Below are 18,223 nucleotides of genomic sequence, written 5' to 3'. Positions count from 1 at the left end.
TTCCAATTCAAATAAAACAGAGGATCTTCTTATTTGTCCAAATGGTGCAAGAAGTATATGGTCTGATTTAATGCTAAATTGTAATAGTTTTTCAGTTTCATCAGACACTTTCCTGAAAAAGCGTGGGCATCAGTCCTTTGATATCCTTCTAAATTTTGCTAAGTTAAGAAATGCACTACAAATATAAGATGCTGAAAATAAATGAATGCCATAATAGAGTTATTACATCTACTGCATGGATATATGTTATTTCATATGTCATCTCTAAGCACTCACATGCTCAAAAAGCTTGGGTTAATATCATTGATATCTCAGGGAGCCCTCATGGATGTGATACCTTTAAGGCTCTCTTTCTTTAGCTATGTTGTTCTAATTAGGCCTACTGGAGCTACTCACATTTCTTATTGTGTTCAGACACCAATAAATAAATACCACAGCTATTTCTATATTTTTCTGCTGAGCTGAACAAACCGTACACTACTATCTAACCCGATGCTAAAGAAAGAATATATTGGGTTGACTAATAAACAGCAACTACATAAGCTCCACCTTTTATCCAGTCACTGATAAGCCTGGACTAAAACTGCTCAATGTTCACCTGTTTTGTGTTATGTTATTAACACAATGTCATTACAGACAACTGTACACTCATTGTAAATCCTTGGCTTGTTCATTTGGAGCAAGGACCTGGAATTGGGTAAAGCTGCTTTTTGACAACACCAGCTGTTCAAAGCACTTGTAATTAAAATAATTAAAATTGAATATAACTGGATTTAACTGAACTGAACAGAAGAGGATCAACTGAACCAGCGAAAAGACAAGAGACTGTTCATGACAGGTCCCTAGGGGTGGTCTGCAGGAAAGAGATTGTCTACTATTGGTGAGAAATAAGACATAAATGCAAAGGCATTGGGTATTTAGTAATACTTTTGTGCGATTTCAACATAACAAATCAAAATAGATCAAAATTAGTTACAAATGTTTGATTCTCAATAAATCACCGTTAAATCCCAGCTAAAACAACAAAGTCCAGCATGGTTGTCCTTTAGGCTCTGGTTGTGGGTGCACTGAAACTGCATTTTCCATATGCTGTTAATATTCGCCACGAATTATATATAAAAGTGTACGTTATTTAAAAAAGTAATCACTTAATTTCTTCAAAGATCACTCAGAATGTGCTGGCTACGAAACAAGCCTGTTGAGGGAAGGGACGACAGTACACCTTTAGGCTAATTTTAATCTTCCGAAAGTCTGATATTTTGCCATCGCGTATGCTCGGCCAGCATGAAGCTCGCTCGCTCGCTCTCGCTTTATATTCAGATTCTCACTCACACACACAAACGCACGCACACACACAAACACACACACGCACAAGGGCTCAAGCGTGTTTTTACCTCATCGCACTTTCGACAGGCAGTCACGCCCCTTATCGCAGTACGCCCCCGGAACTCGCGGAGAACAGTAATATTTAAGGAGGTTGATACAACTGCAACCTCAAAGAACGTAATGGAGAGTGTTAAATATATAGAACCGAAGGCTTCTGCTTCAGGAGATGGCTCATGTCCTAAATAATGTTGCATGCTACGCCACTATGGGTGAACACGGTAAGTCAAACACTCATACTTCTATCTGCTTGCAAGATGTAACACTATGAAATATTTTTTGATAACTATTAAGGCGTTGACAAGACTGATCTCGATTATCTCAAATCCAATCATGTTTAAGAAGATCTGGCGATTTTACCTTTCACAAGAGATGCAGCACACTGCGGGGGCAGTGCCGCAACAATTTAACGAGAGCAGTGTTTTTCTTATTCCTCTGACGCATGGACTTTCTTTCACGGAAAAACAGAGGCGAGGGTAACATGTCTACATATTCGTAAAGCGATAAAATATTAGAAGTTGACGCTTGGTAATATATATATATATATATATATATATATATATATATATATATATATATATATATATATAATGTGTGTGTGTGTATGGCGACCACAAATTTGGAAGTCTACTCAGGAAACTCTGATTAGCCAATCTGTTAAATAACAGTTTGTCTAAAGTAGACTAGAGTATTAGTACCAATATTATGTTTTGTGGTTTCAGGCTACATATAAGAAACTTTAAGAAATAAAAAATCTGAAAATTATAAGAAAGAAAAATGAATTTAATCATTATTATAATCCAGGGTTGTTCTGTATGCAAGTTGTAATTTCAAACAAACGGGCAGATGTCACGTAACAAATCAGTTGTTTGAAAACGGACACCAATCTATGTTGTGTGGCCCCTTCTATAACTCAGTTGGTAGGGTGGAGGACTGTAGTTGTTAATAAGGCTTTCCTTAGGTCACTGGTCCAAATCCAACTCAAAAGATGCTTGGGGGCAGCCATGGCCTTGAGGTTTAGTAAGGCACCTAACACCCAAACTGCTCCCTGGGCACCAAGCTGGTTGGCAGCCTCTTGCATGGTGTGGGTGCAGAATTGCTCACTGGTTTGTGTTGTGTGTTGTGTTCACTACAATGGATGGTTCAAATGAAGACCCAGCAAACACACAACGTTGTCACAACTTTGTTTACTCTCTTACAACCTTGCTACAATGTTGTCAAAAGGTGGAACTGATTACATTGTCTGAACAAGGTTGTCGCAACGCTGACACAAAGTCATTATTAAGTAATGTTGCTGTATGTTAAAATAGCAACCTAGTGGACACAGGGGCACAATTATATATTATATATTATATATGTATAAAAATATACAAATATATATATACACACACACTGTACAACATAATGCAAGAAGGTGTGAATATCTGTGGAATATTGCTTTCTTGACAGAATGCGCTCACGTAGTGTTGCCAACCATCCCGTAACATACGGAATCGTCCTGTATTTGGTGCCTAAAAGATGCGTTCCGTTTGGACCGATAAGGGGCACGTTTTGTTCTGTATTTTTGAGGTCACACTGTTATGGTGATGAAAACACGCAGTTCTCTCTCTTTGCCAGAGCGAGAAGTAGATCCTCGACGGCTCCTAGACAGATAATGCACTTTTCATTGGTCGTCACTTTTATTTAGCCAATCAGAAGCCAGAGTTATGTGTCTATCATTCAGTGCCACAGCCAATGGAGTCACAGTCCCTCCTACAGGGGTTGTTTTGTGATGGATTTTGGTGCCAGCTCTGCTTTTAGATAGAGTTTATGTTAGTTAGTACCATGTCCTGGAGAAACAACATTCCATTCTCCCTCAACACATTACAGATGTACACAAAAAACACATTAGATAATTACATTTCATATTGATTAACAATAACATTAACAAAGTATTATTAGAGCGCAAGACAAATATGAATCCTAAGCAATTAATCCTATGACATTTTGACTTGAAATACGATTATTTCACTTCAGATCTTATTAATGCAATTAATAAACAATTTAAAATAATACAGTTATTTTTAACTGGTAATACAGTATTTTGCAAAATAAATGGACAGATTTGCAATTGTTCAAAAAAGGTTACTGACAGGCACTGTTAATACTGATGGCAGTTGGCTTAATAAATATCTGACAACAAAAATGTTTTATCTCTGCATTTTGAATTCAGAAAGTTGGCAACTTTACGCATGCTGTGAGAAGGTGTAATGAGTTTCCGGATGGCGAGTGTCATGAATACCATTTACAATCTTTAATTAACCAAATTGAAAAGCCAATGATGCACTAGTTAAAATAGCATTATGCTAGCAGAGGAAACCTAATTATTAATGTAGGTAGAGTAAGCCTCCTTAAAAAGGCAGTTAATATGTTAATGCATTAAACACGGCAGTATTTAGGGCGGACTGAAGTGATGTTTATGTTCTTTCCTGATGTTATGACTGTATATTTTACAGATACCTGCATATAATGGGTTAATAGCTGTTCATAACTCATTTTTTTTCATAAATACAGCAACTCCTTGTTTTGCTTACTTTATACCTCATCAAAGAAATTTGCTGCTATGTGGCAATTACCCCAGACCCCCCTGGTTGAAGCTTAGACCCCCTAATCATTAATCTCTAGAGACAGGCCTATATATATATATATATATATATATATATATATATATATATATATATATATATATACAGGTGCTGGTCATAAAATTAGAAAAGTATGAAAAAGTTGATTTATTTCAGTAATTCCCTTCAAAAAGTGACACTTGTATGTTATACTCATTCATTACACACAGAAGGATATATTTCTAGTGTTTATTTATTTTAATTTGATGATTATAACTGACAACTAATGCAAACCCTGAATTCAGTGTCTCAGATAATTAGAATATTGTTAAAATGTTCAATATTGAAGACACCTGGTCTCTAATCAGCTAATTAACTGTAGGCTACACAATCATGGGAAAGAATGCTGACTTGACAGTTGTCCAAAAGATGACCGTTGACACCTTACACAAGCAGAGCAAGACACAAAAGGTCATTGCTAAAGAGGCTGGCTGTTCACAGAGCTCTGTGTCCAAGCACATTAATAGAGAGAAGAATGGAATGAAAAGATGTGGTAGAAAAAAGTGTACAAGCGATAACCGCACCCTGGAGAGGACTGTGAAACAAAACCCATTCAAAATGTGGGGGAAATTCACAAAGACTGGACTGCAGCTGGAGTCAGTGCTTTAAGAAACACCACAAAGACGTATGCAAGACACTTTCCTTGTGTCATGCCACTCTTGAACAAGAGACAGCATCAGAAACATCTCACCTGGGCTAAAGACCGAACTGCTGCTGACTGGTCCAAAGTTATATTCTCTGATGAAAGTAAATTTTGCATTTCCTTTGGAAATCAAGGTCCCAGATTCTGGAGGAAGAGAAGAGAGGCACAGAATCCATGTCACTTGTGGTCCAGTGTAAAGTTACCACAATCAGTGATGGTTTGGGGTGCCATGTCATCTGCTGGTGTTGGTCCACTGTGTTTTCTGATGTCCAAGGTCAACAGAGGTTTTAGAGCATTCCATACTTCCTGCTGCTGACCAACTTTATGGAGATGCAGATTTCATTTTTCAACAAGACTTGGCACCTGCACACAGTGACAAAGCAACCAGTACCTGGTTTAAGGACCATGGTATCCCTGTCCTTAATTGGCCAGCAAACTCACCTGACCTTAAACCCATAGACAATCTATGGGGTATTGTGAAGAATAAGATGCAATACGCCAGACCCATCAATGCAGAAGAGCTGAAGGCCACTATCAGAGCAACCTGGGCTCTTTTATAACACCTGAGCAGTGTCACAGACTGATCAAATCCATGTCACGCCGCATTGCTGCTGTAATTTAGGCAAAAGGATCCCCAATTAAGCATTGAGAATTTGGGGTTTCATTAGTTGTCAGTTATAATCATCAAATTAAAAGAAATAAACACTTGAAATATATCCGTCTGTGTGTAATGAAGCTCAATTTCGGCCTACATCATAAAGTGTGTCGGCCTGTGAGTGCTTTGTGACGGTGGAGGGGCTCAGCAGCACCCGCTGGACAGAAACTGCCATAGAAGTCAGAAAGAGTGATAGAAGTCAGTCTCCAAACACAAGTAGCTACAAAAACCCACCAGAAATAGAAGCTCGATTTGTCGCTAGTCGTTTTTAACAAAGAAAATGCCGCTAAAAGGATTAAGAAAATCTGATTCAACGCAGAACAGAATGAAAATGTAATGCTCCCTCGGATCTTTACACCAAAGGGTCGCTGATTCGCTCATTTCGCTGTCAATCAAAAAGGGATTCAGCCTCAAACAGATCATCCAATCATCATGCAGAAGCTGAGCGTCCGGGCCAGCCGAGGCCAACCCACTGCCCCATAGACCCCCAGAGACGCTGAGCGTCCGATGGGCGGAATAAAGCCCAGCCTTTATCCAATCACTCGTCTCGTTTCCCTGCACTTCGCTGCTTCTCCATTGAACTCTGTGGACGCTCAGCATCCGCACTGTTTAAATCACTGTGAATCTGCGCGAATGATTGAGAGGAAAGCCGCGTCTTTACCAGTGATAAGAAGCTGATTCCGAACAAAAGTTAATCGCGTTGTAGTGCATATTTATTCAATTACATGTACACACAACAGTATATATTTTATCACTTATTTTTTGACATTTTAGGGGAAGCTGAGCTTCCCTTGCAGTCTTAGAGCAATCGCCACTAATATATATATATATATATATATATATATATATATATATATATATATATATATATGTGTGTGTGTGTGTGTGTGTGTGTGTGTGTGTGTGTGTGCGCGCGCGCTTATGCATGTGTAGGGAGTAAATACAATTTAGACTCTGCTTACTGGTGGTACCTCTGTGTATGCGCCTGGTTAAACCCAAGTATCTCTCGAAGCTTTGAAGTGTTTTTTAATGAATTCTTCAGCAGAGCTGTCGATCGATACATGGACCCTCACAAACTCTGTAAGTACGAAAATAATTCCTTTCAAAAGCATTTGACTTTGAATACAATTAATTAAATGTATTTAATGAATACTATTTTATGTGAGTTATAAACATGGTTAAACCTTAGTTGCTCTTCCATTTAGCATGCTAGGTAGGTTAGTGTTAGCTAGACAGTAAAGTTACCTCAGAATTTAAACGTCATTCATATCCCCTAGCAAATAATAATAATAATAATAAAAACATACTGACAGATAACCAAAAAGTAATGTAATTTAAAAATTGAAGTTTAGCTTCTTTGGCTAATTGATCATATAAATGTTTTCTGTGCTTTTGTTCTGTCATTGTAGCTAGCTAACGCTACATTATTTAATGCCAACATTAGCAACCAGTTTAAATATTTCTGTTCCTCTTTAAATGCTATGCCAGTTATTTTCTGGCAAAACAAGACCAAAAATGAACTCTTTCACCATTTAATATAGAGTACAAAATTTGAGTAAGATGCTTGCTGATATGAATGATCATCTAGTCTGGCCATGTTAGACCATTTTTTAAATTGAACATACTTTACTTTAATGTGTTTCCATATTTTAGTCATGTTAAGGAAGATAGATGTTAAGGAAGGTAAATAAACAGCTTTTAATTGAATAACTGTATTGTGCTGGGTATTTTGTGTTGTATTTGATTTTGTATTAAACTTAACATATGATATGTATTCTTTATACTTACCTGCACAATTATACTTCTGGTTCTTTCGTACAGTACATACAATGATTACCCCAAATTTATATATATCATTTATATATATATTATATATATATATATATATATTTAAAATATATATATATATATATATATATAAGCCTGTGATAAAGTGTTATAGCTTTATCATCAAAAGCACTGGTCAGGTGGAATGGAAAATTAGAATATAGTTGGAATAAAGGCTGTAATAGCGTCTTGTGTGGCGCATTATGTTCTCCTACAGGTATTTATTAGGTTCCAAAAACAAACAATTTTTGTGATGTTTCAACCACAAACAAACCCTATTCTCTCAGCCTTTTATAAGTCATTGCAACTGATTCCAGTCTTAGAATGCAAGTAATTCTTCTGCTCTCAAAACATGTTATATTAAAAATACTCATGAAGCCAGTATAGGCAATTAAGTAGTTTCACAAAAGCTTGATTGTGTTTTCCCCACATCCATTGATCCTGTTTTTCCACAAATGTATTTTATTGTTTTTCACAAAATGCAATAGCATATGGCTTCAATGTGGGTGGGAAGTTGACACAAACTTAACTTCTGCTATGTGTTCTTTATTTCAGATTGCTACATTTTTTGCGTGTTGACATGGTAAGTAAGGTTTTGTAAAAAATTTATTATATGAGCACACAGACTCCTTTGGTGAGTGTGTGTTGCAGTGTGTGGTGGGTAGTGCTGCACTGATACCGTATCATATCAGCACCGATACTGGAACTTAAACACAGTATCGGTATCGGCTACAGAGAGCACCAATACCATCAGTGTGTTAGAAATGGCCCACTACTCACTATTCCCTACATGAAGTACACAAGGCACTTTTTTGAGGACACACACTGTGAAGCAGATAGTGATGCAGCTCAAATTTAAAGTGGGGGCAGATTATAAGCAAACTAGGTATTTCATATTACACAACTGTTTTTGTCCATTTTCACTGAGACTGGAAAAATATCACACACACCGGCTCAATATGTTCTCCTACAGGTAATACTCGTTATTTGGGGGCATGTGCATCCAACATTATGTAATATATTGTAGTTATTAATAGTTTTACCATTAATCTGTCCTCCACTACAGAGGTCCACTGCACGCACTTGTGTTTACTTTTTGTGCTCTCTTCTCATTGGCTGTTGAAGGGACTCGTTCAGCCTTGAGTTGGTGGAGAGTAGAGCTGGGCAATATGACCAAAAAACTCATATCTCGATATGCCTAAAAAATGGTGATATATGATACAATATGTTATTATGAAAACCATAACCAAATATATTGTCAAAGTATTAATGTTTATTTTTAACACCATAAAGAAAAAACATTCTGCATTATCTAATCATAATTATCAAACATTATGTCTAAGAAATAGTGATGTGCCTCTCAAATATTTTTTTTGCCCCAATCCACAAAACCAAAACCCTGTAGTCAGGACTGTGACTACATTGGCTGCAGCACTACATGATGGACAGCTATGTCTGGCAGCTGATCGGCTAAATAAAGCTGATGACCAATGAGAAGCAAATTCTCTGTTTGGGAGCCATGGAGTATCTGCCTTACTTACAGTTATCAGAGCATTAGACCTGAGTGTGCATGATAAATGTGCTGAGAACTGCTGCAGTGGAATACACAAACAATGGCAGTACAGCGTGGTGTGTATGTGTGTCAGAGAGGAATGGGACATTTATGCACTGTTTTAAATGTACTCAGATATAACTAATATGGTCATTTTCAAAATTGTGTAAAAAATAATATTAACATATCCCCCAGCTTTAGCTTGAGGTGAAGTCACGTTCATGTGCCAACGTCAGAAGCTCGCACTTATGTCACAGTATTGTGATATGGCCAAAGTCTTATCGAATTAAAAACCATACAAGTATTATTGTGAACGATACAATATCGCCCACCCCTAGTGGAGAATTTACACTGTGCAACCACGTCCAAAGTCGGGTTAAAAAAAATCAAAGGTTTGCTATACTGCGACTGATCTGAAACGCAATTTCGAATTGTGTAGTGTAACCCCAGCTTAAAGCATGCCAAAGAACACTGACTTCATTCAAGCAACCATAAAGCACACTAACACAGGTTAGCACCAGTTCTTAAAAAGAGCATTTCACATTTTTGTGACAAATATCCTCATGACTGCTTTTTTATCCACTTTTTACTGCACTGTAGAAATACTTATTTTTCCATGGTTCTGAAACTTTACATTTTTAATGTGTCATCAGTAAAGAAGTAAATGTTGTTCATTCAAGCTTATTATATCTTATTAGCGATGTTCATTTACATGTCTGATATTAGGTGCAATTGTAACACTATTTTGATAGTGGAATGTAATATTCAATTGATAATGTAAATGTGTTCTTTTTGTCTCTCTATTTTTCTGTCTCACAATCTCTTTCTCTAACCCCCCCTTCAGGTTTTAGCTGAGTTCCAAAATGATTCCCTGTATGGACCACAAAACCACCTATAAGATATCTCTTGTTACTCATACAACCACGCTAATCAAAATGTACAGTGCAAAGACCAGATGTGATGAGAATTCTCTTCAACCATTTGATGACCAGGTGATTTTGCGTAGATATTAATCAGTATATTTAGACCTGGAATATCTTTATGAATAAAGATGTTAATAAAACAATGTTTGCATTAAATTATACCGAAAATAAATACATGATTTTCAAATGCTCAAATTTTTTTTGTGTCCTGGAGGCCTGGTGTCCAGCACAGGTTTATGATTTTTAAACACACTAGATTCTACTCCTCAATTAATTGCTGGGTTTAGGTGGGGGGCGGCACAGTGGCGCAGCAGGTAGTGTCACACAGCTCCAGGGGCCTGGAAGTTGTGGGTTCGATTCCCGCTCCGGGTGACTGTCTGTGAGGAGTTGGTGTGTTCTCCCCGTGTCCGCGTGGGTTTCCTCCGGGTGCTCCGGTTTCCTCCCACAGTCCAAAAACACACGTTGCAGGTGGATTGGCGACTCAAAAGTGTCCGTAGGTGTGAGTGTGTGAGTGAATGTGTGTGTGTCTGTGTTTCCCTGTGAAGGACTGGCGTCCCCTCCAGGGTGTATTCCCACCTTGCGCCCGATGATTCCAGGTAGGCTCTGGACCCCCCACGACCCTAAATTGGATAAGCGGTTACAGATAATGGATGGATGGATGGATGGTTTAGGTGGGTCTTAAGTAGGGAAATTACCCAACAATGCTAGACACAGGCTCTTCAGGATCTGAGATGAACATCCCTGGTGTACAGTAAACAGAGTTGTACTGTTATTCTGTAGTTGTGCACTTCATATGTAATTCTCTTCCACCTTATAAACAACAGACACAGAAGGGAGTAAAAAAAACATCAAGTACAAGTTATACATTTATTTTTGTCTTTTAGCATACATTTATACATTTTAGCATTTAACCTTAACAACTCAATATAACTTCAAATATATCAGTGTATAGTGTGTAGCCACTTAACATATTACAAGCCCAAGTTGGGACGTTTTGTAAAATATAAATAAAAACAGAATACGAGAATTTGCAAATACTTTTCAACCTATATTCAATTGAATACACTACAAAGACAAGATGTTTAATATTCAAACGGATAAACTTTATTGTTTTTTGCAAATATTCACTCATTTTGAATTTGAGGCCTGCAACACGTTCCAAAAGAGTTGGGACAGAGGCAACAAATGACTGGGAAAGTTGAGGAATGCTCAAAAAACACCAGTTTTTGTCATTCCAGGTGAACAGGTGGAAACTGGTGAGTGTCATGACTGGGAATAAAGGGAGCATCCCCGAAGGGCTCAGTCGTTCACAAGCAAGGATGGGTTCACCACTTTGTGAACAACTGAGTGAGCAAATCGTCCAGCAGTTTAAGAACAATTTTTCTCAATTTACAATTGCAAGTAATTTAGGGATTTCATCATCTACAGTCCATAATATCATCAAAAGATTCAGAGAACCTGGAGAACTCTCTGCAAGTAAGCGGCAAGGCTGAAAACCAACATTGAATGCCCATGGCCTTTGATCCCTCAGGCAGCACTGCATTAAAAAAAACAACATCATTCTGTAATGGCTATTACCACATAGGCTCAGGAACACTTCAGAAAAGCATTGCCAGTGAACACAGTTCATCGCTCTATCTACAAGTGCAAGTTAAAACTCTACCATGCAAAGCGAAAGCTATATATCAACAACACTCAGAAACACCACTGGCTTCTCTGGGCCCAAGCTCATCTGAGATGGACTGACACAAAATGGAAAAGTGTCCTGTGGTCTGACGAGTCCACATTTCAAATTGTTTTGGGAAATCATTGGACGCTGTGTCCTCTGGGCCAAAGAGGAAAAGGACTGTCCGGATTGTTATCAGCGCAAAAAGTTCAAAAGCCAGCATCTCTGATGGTAAAGGGGTGCGTTATTGCCCATGGTATGGGTAACTTGCACATCTGTGAAGGCACCATTAATGCTAAAAGGTACATACAGGTTTGGAGCAACATATGCTGCCATCCAAGCAACATCTTTTTCAGGGACATCCCTGCTTATTTTAGCAAAACAAAGCCAAGCCATATTCTGCACTTGTTACAACAGCGTGGTTTCGTAGTAAAAGTGTGTGAGTACTAGACTGGCCTACCTGCAGTCTAGACCTGTCTCCCATTGAAAATGTGTGGCACATTATGAAGGAAATATATGGAAAGGAGAAATATGAAAATGGAGACCCTGGACTGTTGAGCAACTGAAGTTGTACATCAAGCAAAAATGGGAAAGAATTCCACCTACAAAGCTTCAACAATTAGTGTCCTCAGTTCCCAAACGCTTATTGAGTGTAGTTAAAATGAAAGGGAACATTTTGGAACATGTTGCTGGCCTCAAATTCAAAATGAGGGAATATTTGCAAAAAAACAAAAAAAACAATAAAGTTTATCTGTTTGAACATTAAATATCTTCTCTTTGTAGTGTATTTAGTTGACTATAGGTTGAAAAGGATTTGCAAAGCATCATATTCTGTTTTACACAACTTACAAACTTCAATGTATCTGGGGTTGTATTTATTTTTGAATTTTGTCACTCGTCTCATAATGCTAAGATAAATGGCCTTGAGATTAATTAAGATTGTTGAGCATTAAATTGTTACTGAAAGTGGTCGCTGTTTCTCTCTCTGTATTGTGTACAGTTGAGAAAATATTCTTTCAATCATTAATCCAAAATAAATAAACAAATTTTCATGTTGCAGCCTTGATTACTATAGTCCTGTATGCCAATTGCTCTATCTGCTGACACTTTATTGTAAACAAAGATTAGAAACATCACAATAACCTATTATTTTTTAAGAGATACATTACTATATTCATTTTACTGTAAGCCCTGCAAGAAACTGAACACACACACACACACACACACACACACACATACTAAAATGTGTTTTTCCAAAAATTCAGAAACAAAAGTATTTACTTATTTTGCCTACACCACTGGCACATGGATGAGGGTGTTGGAGCACCGCAAGGTTTTCAAATTAATAGTAATAAACGTGTAATAAACGTCTCTTTTGCACAGTATAGTAGATAAAATTTTTTTAGAAGATTTGCCTGAAATTTTCTGTAAGTACATTTGATAATAAAATCAAATGTAAATGAGACAGAAAATCCCATTGCTTGAAAATATATTTAATTTTATTGTAGCATGTTTCAGAAATAGTGTTACTATTTCTAGAAATAGTGTTATAGAGTGAACATGCAAGGACATCATCATTTTGCATATATATTTTTCCCTTAGGATACCAATCCCAGTAAGTCTTACCCAAGAGGGGAATAAAATAATTGTTGAATTGATGAGAGTATGACCTAGCTCAGACAACACCACAGACACTTATGAACATGGTCATTGTCATCGAGGGAGCAGTGGTGATGGAAGGTGTTTTGATTTCACCATATACTTCATTATGCTTTTTGGACTTTTGTATGCACCAACAGAATTCAATCCCTATAGAGCAAACTGTTCAAGCCCTTGATGGTATATCACCTGTTTGAAAGTGTTCCTGTTAAGGTTAAGGTTTTAAACAGATTCATCACCTCCTCCCTCTTCAAGAATTCAGTCTCTATTTTAGAGAACTGCCATGTTGCTGGTTTCGTAGCTGCACCATATTGGAACCTGACTTAAATTCCACTTTTTTGGAAAGCAATGCAGGTGGATTGTCTGGTTTTGTTACTTACAGCACTCTAAAGCCTAAAGTTTGTAAAATTTGTATTTATGTTTTACTAGTCTAAATTAAACACACAGTCCCACTAATAATTTACAGTTTCCTCTTGACAGTGAAATGAAAGGATTGTGATTGAAAGATGTTTTGGCAGGTTTGCATTATTATATATATTTTTTGCATTTGCTAAGGCTGTGAGATTAATAAAACCAACCTTGTTCCTTTAAAAACTAATGTCTCTTATTTCTTTACACTTCACATCAGCTGTACAGCAACCATGGTTACGTTGTGGCAACATTGTGACAACCAGTAAAGTAATCTGTACTATGTTAAAGCTTTTATAATGTTACTAAGGAAAAACCATTAATTATTTGGGTTTAAAATAATGCTAGCTAGGTCTTTTGTGGCATGTTGATGTTAGTACCAATTTATGTCTCGCATTTCCTCAATAAGAGGCAGTTGTTGTAGTGCCTGTCTTAGTAGATTGATAGAAAAACTGTTTAGAGTGGATCAGACAACAGTGCTGCTAGAGTTTTTAAACCTCTCAGTGTTGCTGCTGGACTGAGAATAGCCCAACAACCAAAAATATCCAGCCAGGGATTAGAGCAGTGTTTCCCAAACGTTTTATGAAGTGCCCCCTTTTTGTAGGTTAGAAAACTTGAACACAATTGTTCAAGTCTTGTGGTTCCAGATTCCACTGTAACTTATATTCATTCATTCATTCATTCATTGTCTGTAACCGATTATCCAGTTCAGGGTCGTGGTGGGTTTGGAGCCTACCTGGAATCATTGGGCGCAAGGCAGTTACAGTGATACAATAATGTGTGTCTACTTAAGTGAACAGAGAGTAGACACAGCAGCACTGAGTAAACTCCAGTAGCACTGCTGTGTCTGATACACTCATACCAAGGCACAACACCACCACAGATGGTGCTGAGAATCATCTCGTACCTGCATCAAATCGTACCTGCTCTATAGTGGTTTTGTAGGTGCCAGAACAGGGTGAAAGATGGCAAAAAAGTATGTAGAGAAACAGATGGACTAGCATCTGTAATTGTAGCATATAAAAAATGCCCCTGTATGGAGAGTCTAGCTGAGAGAATGGACAGTGAGATTACAAACAAGGAAGTGGTCATAATGGTGTGGTTGATTGGGCCACTGTCCCTGCACTTTACTTTGAGAATGCCTGCTCACTGGCCAATTTGGATAAAATAAGCAGGCCATCATATCTGCCTTGGGAAAATGAAATTGACATATGTACTATGAAACTATTATCTGTTATTGTGTTATGAGCATTGTATCCAGATATGTGGGTCTTTAATGACATTTGGAGTTGGGGTTAATATTATGAAACATTGTACCCAGTGATTTCCACATATATCAGCAATACACAGGTGTTAGGGCATCTTAGTATTGACAGGGTTGATTACAGTTTCCACATAATTATATGTCTTACTAAATTTCTTCCAAAAGCTGAGACAGAGAATATTAACTTTTTTAATGCAGATTTATAATTTGAGTAATTAAGTAGATATTATGAACATTACATTGCATACTCTAGATGTGTTTGTTTGCTGAAGGAGACATTGTGTGTGTGTGTTCTATTTGGAGATGTGAGAATGCTGATCAGCCTTGTCTCAGCAGGATGAACAGATGGTTTCAAGGCTATCTAATGGGAGAGACAACCTTTCTAGCACCATTTTTTATCAACATTGTACATAACTAAAACCTAGTCCTAGTTCTGAACCATACTAAAAAATACAAACCTTTCAGTGGAAAAAACTCAGATCCTTACATAATCACATTTTTCTTTTTAAAATAATTTATTTTTGAAATAAATAAATTATTTTATTTATAAGTTGAGAGAAAAAAGCCACCACAAAACTCAAAACAATAAATGCAGGATATTTTGGTGCTTCACCCTCATGCTAACATGTTTGGTATTTAATAAAGTAAAGTAAAATAACTGAAAACACATACTGCTAACAGGCTAACCATATTACGGATAATAGTACAGATTTTTCACAACTATCTATGCTGCAGCTCAGTTGATGTTATCACATTTTTCACTGCTAAATTAGCTTCAGTTCATGTTTCACACCAATAAACAAATAAACTTCAGTTTACTTAGAGAATACTAAAACCGATAAAAATCACGTAGTTAACTCAGCACATTAGTGATCCTGTAGTGGTAGGTGCAGTGCTGTAGAGTTTGTTACTGGATGTAGCAACAAGCTACTTGTTGAGGAACTATAATTTGGTGGAAGAATTTACTAATTTCATAAAAAGAAATTTTGACACCACTTTCAAAGTTCCATTTATATATTTCATGATTTATTACCCAAACTATTGTATAACAGTCGTGTGTGTTTTATTGCTTAAGTTTATATCTTAATTACTCATTATCTGTGCACTAACTGCTACTTACTCCATTGTTAATAAATTAGTAAGTATGTTAATTTATGTAAAGAAGTAACATAACTTACTAGTACTCGTGCATTAATGCCACTAATTATTTGAATTAATAATTAATTATTAGTAAATATAATACTAACTAGTTTATTATTAAGTTTATTAGTTTATACTGTATCTTATACAGTAACCCAGCTAATTATCTGTTAATCAACCTTCTTTACCTTCACATTTTCAGCTGTGTCAGTTTTATCACATTGGTCCTTATTCATTAAAGCTGAATATGTTCACAGGGTATCAACACCTCTGCTACTACTGAGGAGAACACCAGCACAAATGTACAGGAAGGTGAATCCAATGTTAACCAGAGGGGTGGTAGAGAATACAAGAGGGTAAAACAAGGAGCGAAAGAGAATGGAACAGGGCAGAGAATAAAGGTAAAATGGCCAGCTGCAGGAGATAAGGTAGGGTGGAAGTGTATAAATGGTGATTTGAAAGGTATATTGGCTGGCTTGAAGGGATCAGCAGAGAAGAAATTGTATAGATTAGGTATAGTTATTTACGAATACACAATGGCAAGGTTTCGGTATGTTGCAGAAAAAGCAAAGGGGACAAGAAATAGATAAACTAATTCAGGAGATAAGGGCTCTTAGAAAGCAGTGGAGACAAGTAGGGGAAGAGGAAGAAATGACATTAAAATAATACAGAAAGAGATTAAGGGTAGGCTGGCAGTGTTAAGAAGAGCAGAGAACATGAGGAAAAGAAGGAATATGCAAGGGCAGCATTCTTTAGAAATCCATTTAATTATGTGATGACCTTTGGTCAGAAATCTGGGAGTTTAAAAGTTGGAAAATGGGAATTAGAGAAACATTTCAACTGTGTATACAGATAAGGCAAAGGTATTAGAGTTGCCACAGGATATTCCACCATTAGGTGAAATCAAGTGGCAAATTGAGGTTAGCCCACCAAAATGGAGTGAGGTTCAAGATGTGGGGCAGGGGTTTCTGGTTTTGCAGGATGTTTGGAACATAGCAGCATGATCTGGCATCAGATTCAGACAGCAAAGAAAGAGGATAATGATTTACATGTCGTTTTTCTAGATTTAACTGTTGCATTTGGCTCAGTGCCACATAAATGTATGTGGAAAGCTTTTGATTTCTTTCAGGTGAAAGATAAGGTTACCAGGCTTAATACTTTGAGGATATTCAGTTTTGCTTTAGTACAGGGGAATTTGTTACATCATGGTAGCGATTAGAAATAGATATAATGGCTGGATGTATGATTTCACCATTAGCATTTACAATGGCAATGGAGGTTGTAATTAGAGCCTCTGATTGGGTTGTAGGCAGGGAGAGGTTGCATAAATGTTAAATGATAACTTAAGGTTGGCTAGGCAGAAAGTTAAACCAAGCAAGTCTAGAAGTCTATTGATTATCAAAGGAAAACTTGTGCAAGAAAATTATTTGATTGAAGGAGAAATGATCCCTACAGTACTGGAGTCCAGTGAAGAGTTTAGGTAGATGGTATAGTGCAGTTGTCGGAAGTTGTGGGAATAAATGCTGAACTGGTGTAAGAGCAGACCTTGGGTCAGGTGATTCATGGAAAGCTTTTCGTAAGACCACATCACAGTAGAGAAGGCAAATGATGACTAGTTTTATTCACGAGCAGGAAGAGGAGACACGGTGGGCAACAGCAGCATCACAGACAAAACAAAGCCACTGGCTTCGATGGGAGAATCTACAGAAGCGGAAGATTTCCTGGCAAGAGTTGTGTGAGATGGAGGCAAGTCATATTAAGTTTTTGCTGGGAGCAACTTATGACGTCCTTCCAACACCGCAAAATCTTGGACAGTTGGTAGGTGAAGACCCTAGTTGTGGATTATGTATAGGGGTTGGCACGCTGAAACATATTCTATCAGCTGGTAAAGTTGGTTTGTCACAGGGTTGGTATACATTGAGACATAATCAGGTGCTAAGGGTTTTAGCATGTTTGTTGGACAGCAAACGGCTAGGGGTTAATGCACTAACGAGTGGCTATAGTAATAAAATAGTTAGGTTTGTGCATGACGGGGAAAGTTTTCAAGAATGTGCCCAGGCTACAAATAGATGGTAGATGGGGTGAAGCACGAGATTGGAAAATGCTCAACATAGGAAAAAAGCTGCAGGTCCCAAAGTGCATGGTGTTAACTACACTGAGGCCAGACATTGTGCTCTATTCTGAAAGTAAATGGATAGTTTATTTAATAGAGTTAATGGTTCCATTTGAGGATGCAGTAGATGAAGCATTCAAAGGAAAAACTGAAGTACAGCTGAAGTGGCTGGCTCATGTAAGACTGGTGGAGATAGGTGTTAAGGGATTTGTAGTCAAGTTGGTCACATCCCTGCTTGTGTTAGTCCGGTATCAGGGGCCGGAAACTAAGGGCAACCGTGAAGAAGTTATCAGAAACAACTGAAAGATCTAGTCAGTGCTTGTGGAT

At 37.4% G+C, this 18,223-nt stretch overlaps 1 protein-coding gene and 1 long non-coding RNA gene across 3 annotated transcripts in view; both read left to right on the top strand.

The window, feature by feature from the left end:
- Positions 1-1,451: 1,451 nt before the first annotated feature.
- The window catches only part of unm_hu7912 (un-named hu7912), a 32,789-nt gene continuing 16,017 nt past the window's right edge, over positions 1,452-18,223 (top strand). For both annotated transcript variants that reach the window (XR_010795396.1, XM_066644920.1), the window contains exon 1: positions 1,452-1,604. The gene's annotated coding sequence lies outside the window, so the exon portion shown is untranslated. The remainder of the gene's footprint in view (positions 1,605-18,223) is intronic.
- On the top strand, positions 6,297-9,895 carry LOC136665581 (uncharacterized). The gene is made up of 3 exons (XR_010795289.1): positions 6,297-6,424; positions 7,727-7,754; positions 9,568-9,895. It is a non-coding gene; the product is annotated as an uncharacterized lncRNA (long non-coding RNA).

This window comes from Hoplias malabaricus, chromosome 14, assembly GCF_029633855.1.
Source record: "Hoplias malabaricus isolate fHopMal1 chromosome 14, fHopMal1.hap1, whole genome shotgun sequence".
Lineage (NCBI taxonomy): Eukaryota > Metazoa > Chordata > Actinopteri > Characiformes > Erythrinidae > Hoplias > Hoplias malabaricus.
This window is presented reverse-complemented; position numbering and strand designations above follow the sequence as displayed.